We start from the raw sequence: 9,142 nt of genomic DNA, 5'->3' as shown, positions 1-9,142 counted from the left end.
AAGTGCCTTCCCTAAGAAGTTATAAAGAAAAATGAAAAGTGCCAAATAAAAATAATTTGCGTAGAAAGAATTAGGTTTGTTGGGTCTGGTGGGATGGCAGGTAACAGAGAAAGAGAGTGAAAGCAAGAAAAAAATGGCTTTGAGGTTAAAAGATTCAGGCTGATGGTGTTCTTTTCTCGAATTCAACCCACACTTCGTGAACTTTGCAGCAGACAAGACATATTTCCACCGATAAGTTAATTATGTCCCCACCCCCAAATTCATATGTCAGAATTCTAACCCCCCACTAGCTCAGAATCTGCCCTTGTTCAGAGAATAGAGCTTTTACAGTCAAGTTAAAATGAGGTCATTAGAATGGGCCCTAATCCAATAGGACTGGTGTCCTCATAAAAAGGGGAAACTTGCACACAGAGATATGCACGGGGGAAGACAGTATAAAGAGACACAGGAAGAAGACAGCCATCTACAAGTCAATGAGAAAGGCTTGGAACAGATCCCTCCCTCCCAGCCCTCGGAAGGAACCAATCCTGTCAACACCTTGATTTCAGACTTCTAGCCTTCAGAACTGTGAGACAATAAATCTCTCCTGTTTAAACCCCCAGTTCATGGTGCTTGGTTAGAGCAGCGATAGCAAAATAGCAAACTCATACAGATTTGTAGAACACAGCAGCTTTTGACTCTGATGGTAAACCTCTTCGACGGAACACCTGAAGGTAACTGGTTTCTTTCACACTAGACCTGGATAAAGACGCTAAGCATGCATGTTAAGCAGAGATAGGCAAAGACACTTCTGTGCTATGAAGAGTGTGAGAAATCGTATGACATAAGTAAGTCACTGTTTTCCATGGTTTCCTATAGTCAGGAATTTAGCAGTTTAGTAAAAGCAGAGTCTGAGCATCCAAATTTAAATCCGCAAGTGAGTTTAAAAATACTAGTGAACTTCCCTGAGTTTCAACAACTCCTGTATCATAGAAATAGTAGCTGTGAAGTCCTTGGCTGAGTTCTTGGCACACAATGCCTACTGTAAAACGTAGGTATAATTATTATATTAAACACCTAGCACGGTGGGGGAGTATGTGGTATGAGCCTAACAAATGACATTTATCCTAATTAACTTTAGTTTTTGAAATGTATCGAGTACATTTGCCAGACCTGTGTTAACACCTCACATGTCTACATTGTCTCATGTAGTCAGTATAATTCTACGAGATGGAGCCCCTGATTATTAGTCATATTATTAGTTACATTATCTCAAAATACATATGGAAAAACTGAGGCTTAGAAAGCTAAGTAATTTCGTCAAGGCCATATAGCTAATAAGTAGCTGAACCAGACCAGGAACCCAGACCTACCTGACCCCTTATCCCATATTTTAACCACAATTACCATGTATGCCCCTCTTCCTGATCAAGGAAATTGCTTCCTTATCAAGGAAAGGAAAGGGGACAATCATTCTGTAACTGTACTTGGAACTGTAACATGTACAAGTTATCAGGAACTATGGTGTTTATCTAAGCAAATATGATGTTTGACATGGCCTTGCCAAGCCCTACCTCTTACATGCTGAGATCTAAAACAGGTGATCTGGTATTTAAGCTTTGGGAAAAAAACTTACAATTAGTTTTCGTACAACATGGGAATTGTGTCTCATGACATTTCCCAAACAACCAGACTAGTCACTTGTTGGGTTTGGGTGGGGGTGGGAGGCGAGCATCATGAGCTGAGAGTCAGGAGGAGACCTGACACCCCCTCACCTTCTGCTGCAAGGGCACAGCTGGTGTGTTGGCCTGTGTTCCAGGCAATATGCTTTTCCTGACCTTAGGCTTTGGTCCATATGGCATTACCTCCCCAAGTAGAAAAGGAAAGCTGTTTTGTTTTATTGAAAATTAGGTTCATATATACATAGTGTTGACAAAGGCATTATAGGAGTAAGAACCATTTGCTAACTTGTAACTTAGCAAGATGCCCCTTTGGAGAAGGGAGAGGGCTTCAAGGAGCCAAGAAAGCGCCTGCTTGCTGTTTGTTCAAAACTAATCCCCCAAAATCCACTGCCTGAAACCAGACAAAAGACAAATTACATGGCTGTTGAGGAGGTTATTTTTCCAGATGGCCAACCTGAAGCTATAGTTCACTGACAAATTAAGTCTCCTAATACAGAGAAATCCCCCCCCAATCATGAGCTTAATAAAAAGCACAAAGTGTGCTTCTCAAACAAATTATTTAGAAATGTGGAAGGTGTTGGAGAAAAGTATACAAAAGGGGAGCCCTTGCCACATATTGAGTTTCATCTTTTATGTTTGGTCAGTTGGTAAGAAAACAAAGCTGTGAAAACTACTTTCCAATTGTTCCAGTGACTCCTGTTTATATTGGTTTAATTCTTCAAAGACAGCCACTTGCCTTACCACCACACTAAGGTCAAGCTGTTTCTGTTTCTGGGTTCCCAGTGAGCTGATGTTCCTCCTTTAATATTTCTCTTTGGCAAGGAAATATCTATGCCTATGTAGATATATGATACTAGGACACATAAGTAATGTAGGAGATCTATGTATTTACACGTATATATCTCCTAGATGTGTATGTGTGTGTGTAGAGTGTGTATAGATGTATGCATACATCTCTCTCCTAGATAGATAGATAGATAGATAGATAGATAGATAGATAGATGATAGATAGATAGATGATAGATAGATGATAGAGAGATAGATAGATGATAGATAGATGATAGATAGATAGATGATAGAGAGATAGATGATAGATGATAGAAAGATAGATAGATAGATGATAGATGATAGAGAGATAGATGATGATGATAGATAGATAGATAGATAAATAATAGATAAGATAGATAGATACATAGACACATGCTAGGGCTTTGATCGCATGAGGGCAAATAGAGAGTAAGCTGGAAGAAAGAAAGAAAAATCAATCTATCCTATTGCTTTTCAAGTTTAGTTAAAATCACTGGTTCCATCAATTCGATTTTTCAAATCAGAGCTATATTGAGCAGCAGAGAGTAGGGGGATGGGGGAAAATGGTTAGGAATTAAAAGTCCAGTTGTCTTCATGATAATAATATTGATTGTGATAGTGGTAGCTCTCATTTAATTAAATAAATACTATTGTGTATCAGGGAGTAAGGGAGGCACTTTGCATATATTTGTGCCATTTAACCTCACTGAAACACTATGATATTGTAATTTCCATTTTGTAGATGAGAAAACAGGTTTAGAAGGTTGTTGTTCTGCTAGTAACTGGTGGTGGAATCAGCATTCAAAACCTATCAGTCCTACTCCAGGGATCTTATGCTTAACTGCTATGCTCTCATTTGCTTACTCATTCATGTATTCAACAAACATTTACTGAATACCTGCTCTGTGCCACACATCATCTAAATATTGGGCATTAGGAAAAAAAGACACTCTCCATTCACTGAGTTTTCCATCTACTGGGGGAGACATCATAAAAAATAAGTGCAATGTGGTGAGGTATGTTCTAGAAAATTGTTGTCAAAGGGTGCCAAAGGCCCAAAATAAAGTGATCCCTGCTGACCCTTTGGAAGGGGAGATGGGGAGAGCTCAGAGACAGAAAACTAACACCCCAAATACCTATCTTTGCCTCAAAATCAAGAGAAATGTTCTAAATAGGATTTGTCTGGGAAAAAAACAAACAAAAACTTATTTTCATGTTTGCTCCTTCCTAAGATTCCATTTTTAAACCCCACAAAATAGCCCTATTTAAGAGGTAGGAAAATCTACCTATCTCCAAAATTTCTCTTGTCTCTGTTCCAAATCCACAACCTCTCTTTACCTTGTAGGCCCTCATTCTCTATTTTTTAATACTTTCCTAAAGGATGTTCTGTTCTTCAACTTAGTCTCTGTGCAGCCCAACCTCCATCCTGTTACCAAGGGGAATTTGCTAATATGAAAAACTGACCATCCCATGTCCCTGCTAAATATCCTCTGTGTGACCGTTACTAGAACGTGCAGTTTGGTTCTCCAACTTCAGCTCTCTCCATGCTCCACCTTCGTGACCATAGCAGCTATTTTTTTCAGTGATGACTGGCTGCAGACTGTTGATACAGCCCATTTCTAATAACCCCCAGAAACCTTGCAGTGTAGGAGAGTGTATCCTCATTTGCAAATGGCGGAAGAGTAGATCAGAGCAACTGAGTGACTCACTCAAGCTCATGACAGTAGGTGGCAGAATGACAACCAAGCGCTGTCTTCCCCACTAGACAGTGGGCATTTTAAAACAAACAAACAAACAAACAAAAAAACAAACTGCGTCTCTTTTATCTGTGTTTTACTGTTAGCATAATGCCAGATACTGAATGGATGGATGAATGAATAAATGGCCCCCTGTTTCCGGTTCTGCTGCATATAAAATTTAGTTTTCAATTCCACCTTCCTTGCATCTTATTCTCAGGCTGACTGCATTTCACAGACTTCCTCAAACAACTTATTACAAAATGAAACGAGCTTTTGGTTCCTTCCCTCCCTGGGTTCCGAGTAGGGATTCCCAATCCACTGAGACTCCTCTTACCCACAGGTAGAAAGCCAAGGTATATGTGATCCTTCCAGACCTTTATCATTTACTGTTGGCAAAGTGCTGTCAAATCTCTGAGATGTTTATGTTGTGTGGAGCCAGACTGCCTCAATCCATATCCCTGCGCTATCATTAAGTTGCATGACTTTTGTGTATACATGGCTAAATGTGTAGATTCTTGGTTGGAATATATAGGACAAATTAGAAAAGAAAGCTGTTGCAACTGTCCTGGTAAAATACATAGTAGTGCCCACCTTCAAAGGTTTTTAGAAGAAGAGATGAGTTAATGTATGTAGAATGCTCAGAGCAGTAACGCACAGAGTAAGCATTCTGTGTTTGTGATAACTAATATCATTTCATTTTATCCTTATGCCCATGCTGCAGTAGGTGGTAAATATTATTTTAATTTTACTGGCAGGGACATAAAGGAAAGATTAATCACGTTCCAAAGGTCACTGAATTCTAATAACTAGAAACCCACTTCCATGAGGCTTTTGACCACATGGTACATGGGAATAATAAGGGTACATCAAATAATGAAAGTATCTCTCTCCTGTTGGCATGGTGAAGACACCCCAAATGGGAACACCCTGATAGAGTCCACAGTTAGGTCTTTGTACCAGAGTTTTGCCTGTAGCATTTCCATTTTATTCATAGAGTCTCAGGCCCTGAGGATCAAATGAATAAGAGTTTTTGGAAAAGTAGTTTATTTTATAAATAGTTGCTGTTAATCACAAAACAAATTATGAATAGGTAGACAGAGGCACTATATCTATATCAGTCCTCCTCCCTGACAAGTCCTATTTACTAGTGCTTTATATGCACTGGCTTATTTAATCCTATTTTGCAGATGAAAAAATTGAGAGACTATGGCTCAGTATGAGTGGAAACAGGATTCAAACTCAGAGCTATAAGACTTGCAAGTCTGTTCCCTAAACAGTTTTCTACCAAATATATAATCATACAAAAAAAAGCTCAGAGCTCATGTCTGAGTACAGAGAACTGAAAAGCATTTATACTTCTTTTAATTTAGAGATTCTATAAAGTGACAGAACTCTTTTCATGTCCTGTTTGATCAACCTGCTGATACTCATGCTGCAATAGATTTTTTTTATTATTATGTTATGTTAGTCACCATACATTACATCATTAGTTTTTGATGTAGTGTTCCATGATTCTTGTTTGTGTATAAGACCCAGTGCTCCATTCAGTACGTGCCCTCTTTAATACCCACCACCGGGCTAACACATCCCCCCACTCCCCTCCCCTCTAGAACCCTCAGTTTGTTTCTCAGAGTCCATAGTCTCATGGTTCATCTCCCCCTCCGATTTCCCCCCCTTCATTTTTCCCTTCCTGCTATCTTCTTCTTCTTCTTTTTTTAACATATAATGTATTATTTGTTTCAGAGGTACAGCAATAGATTTTTTCAGGTGCCTAATATAAGGCTACCAGCTTATGCTAACTCCCAAGTTAATAAGAATGTTCAAAGCTAATCAGAACATCATTTGAACGGAAGAATATGATCCAATGTGATTTTGCCATTACACCATAAAAGACATTCTCTCTGTTGATGAGAGAAACTGCCAACATAAACTGAATGATATACGTGGTCAAAATTATGGAACACTGAGGTGATTTTTTCACCTATTAATATATCCTGAAAATCAATTTTTTTCAGCAATAATTATGGAGATGTTGGGTGTTCCCTAATGATTGAAGGCCTTCCAGAAGCTATAGACATTCAAAGGACCATCCACCCCAGTTCCCCAGTTATCTTTCAAAAATAAATGCTCACTTCCAGAGTCATTTTGCCCTGATAGATTATCCTTAGGGGATAAGGAGGATAAAAGTTCTCCCAAAGAACACATGAAGATTCTTTTGAATGGTAGGCAAAGATGCAATGTATGTCCAGAAACATCAATGTATAGTTCTGCAAACTAACCTTCATTATCAGACTCATCGCTTCAGGGTTTGAAGGTGTCTCTGAAGACCAATTATCCAATATTTATCCCTTTCCTCCTACTCACTCTATCCACCACAAATAAACCATGAATCCATCTTCTGTACGATATTCTTTACATGAGGCTTTCCACCCTCTGCAGTCCCACTGCAGTAACTACATTTGATACTTGAAGGCAATATGTGAGTAAGAACTGGTATTTCATCTTGAGACTTTTGAATAAGAAATAGGAACTCAAATGTACCCCAAGAGATTCTATTGGCAGTAAGGTGCACACATTTAATAGACAGACAAGTATTCTCTCAAACCAACACTGTGCCTTTTGTTTTCTCTGTTTCTTATCCTCCCATCCAAATCTAGCTATCAATCATGGTTCTCTCTTAACCACCAAGAAGCTTTTAATGATTATCCCAAACCTAGTATATGCCCTTTCTGAGTTTTTACATTTGAAGTCCAATATTGCACAAAAATATATAATGTTCCTTAGGTTAAAAAACTGTCTGTTTATTAAAATCTTATCTTTTTCTTTTATTCTGCCCTAGTAACCTTCAGTATGTGAGTAGCATCATACGGGGCAGAGAGAATCGTCATTAAATGCCTAAGGCTGGAAATTGTGATTTGATGGCAAAAGAGCGATTCAGTAACTTCACCTAAAAACTTTCATAGAGCTCAAAATTCTCACACATTAACCATTTCTTTGACATTTCTCATTAAGGCTATTTGAGACCAAACATTTCCATGATGAAGAAGAGAACCACATACTATGCTCACATCATTAAGTCTTCAGTAGGGGTGCATTTGTCAGGCCCACTAGTCAATGATCAACGAAGCCCTAGGTAACCGAAATCCAGAACAATTCTGGTTGTTTCACATGCATTAACTCACTTAATCTCCACCAAAATACTATGAGATGGGTTCAATAATTAAATATTTTATAGTAAACTAAGGCACAAAGATGTTAGTGACTTGAACAGATTTACACAGCTTGTAAATAAGGGCGCAGGATTTGGTTGCAGGTAGTTCGATCCTAAAACCCATGTTTTTAGCTACTACCTCTTACTGCCAAATAAGTTTGGAGGGAAAAAAAAAAGAGGTATCAAAGTCCTGGCCTCTTGAGTTCTTCACCAAGAAGAAGAGACTTGAGTAATACCATGAGTGGTTGGAAGGCAGCATAAAATGCCTATGTGGATAACCAGCAAGGCCTGCTGTTCACTTTATAACTTTATCTGGTAGTGAACAATTCTGATCAGTTTTCATTCACCCATTCATCCAACCAACAAATGCTTACTGAGCATTCACCATGTCTCAGGTGCTATGTTAGATAATAGGACATAAAAATGAATGAAATCTGGTTCTATCTCTCAAGGAGCTCATTCTTATGATGTAGCAAACATTAAAAGAAAATAAAGCTTATAATAAAATTATATGCCTTAAATCCAGATCAGTAGATTGGTTCTTTTGTCTGAAGGAATCAGAAAGACAATATGTATGAAGTAATGTTTTACAGAACTTTGAAGGATGAATCCGAATTCCCTAAATGAAGGAGAAAATGTCAAGGCAGGAAAAATAAAAGGCAAATCTGAGGACTACAGATAAGAAATTACAAAGTATCTTCAGAAAAATACAATGAAGTGTAAGGTCCACAGAAGGGCATGGTGGTTGATGATCACAAGGAGGCAGGCTCAGTCCCAACTCCGGAGCTTGGTGTCCAATCAGATTTGGAACTGATTCTATGTGCAATGGACAGTCATCAAGGTTGATAACCAAGGAAATACATTTTGTATTTCAGAAAGGCTATCCTAGAAGCAGTGTTGACTTAGGATGGGGTTGAATAAAGTTGAGAGAGGAAGGCTGGTGAAAAGGCCATTGGGACAAGACACTGAACTATGTCAGGGTAAGTGGGAGCAGAAGAGACCAGAAGCTGATATGAGAAACTTTGAATTAAAAAAAAAAAAAGAAACAGTCAACAAAACCAAAAGAAAACCGACAGAATGGGAGAAGATATTTGCAAATGACATATCAGATAAAGGGCTAGTATCCAAAATCTGTAAAGAACTTATCAAACTTAACACCCAAAGAACAAATGATCCAATCAAGAAATGGGCAGAAGACATGAACAGACATTTTCCCAAAGAAGACATCCAAATGGCCAAAAGACACATGAAAAAGTGCTTAGATCGCTTGGCATCAGGGAAATCCAAATCAAAACCTCAGTAAGATACCACCTCACACCAATCAGAATGGCTACAATTAACAAGTCAGGAAATGACAGATGTTGGCGGGGATGTGGAGAAAGGGGAACCCTCCTACACTGTTGGTGGGAATGCAAGCTGGTGCAGCCACTCTGGAAAACAGTATGGAGGTTCCTCAAAAAGTTGAAAATAGAGCTACCCTACGACCCAGCAATTGCACTACTGGGTATTTACCCCAAAGATACAAAAGTAGGGATCCGAAGGGGTACGTGCACCCCGATGTTTATAGCAGCAATGTCCACAATAGCCAAACTATGGAAAGAGCCAAGATGTCCATCGACAGATGAATGGATAAAGAAGATGTGGTATATATATACAATAGAATATTATGCAGCCATCAAAAGGAATGAGATCTTGCCATTTGCAACGATGTGGATGGAACTGGA

The sequence above is a fragment of the Leptonychotes weddellii genome, chromosome 14, assembly GCF_054177405.1.
Source record: "Leptonychotes weddellii isolate Sample4059 chromosome 14, ASM5417740v2, whole genome shotgun sequence".
In the NCBI taxonomy this organism is placed as follows: Eukaryota; Metazoa; Chordata; class Mammalia; order Carnivora; family Phocidae; genus Leptonychotes; species Leptonychotes weddellii.
This window is presented reverse-complemented; position numbering follows the sequence as displayed.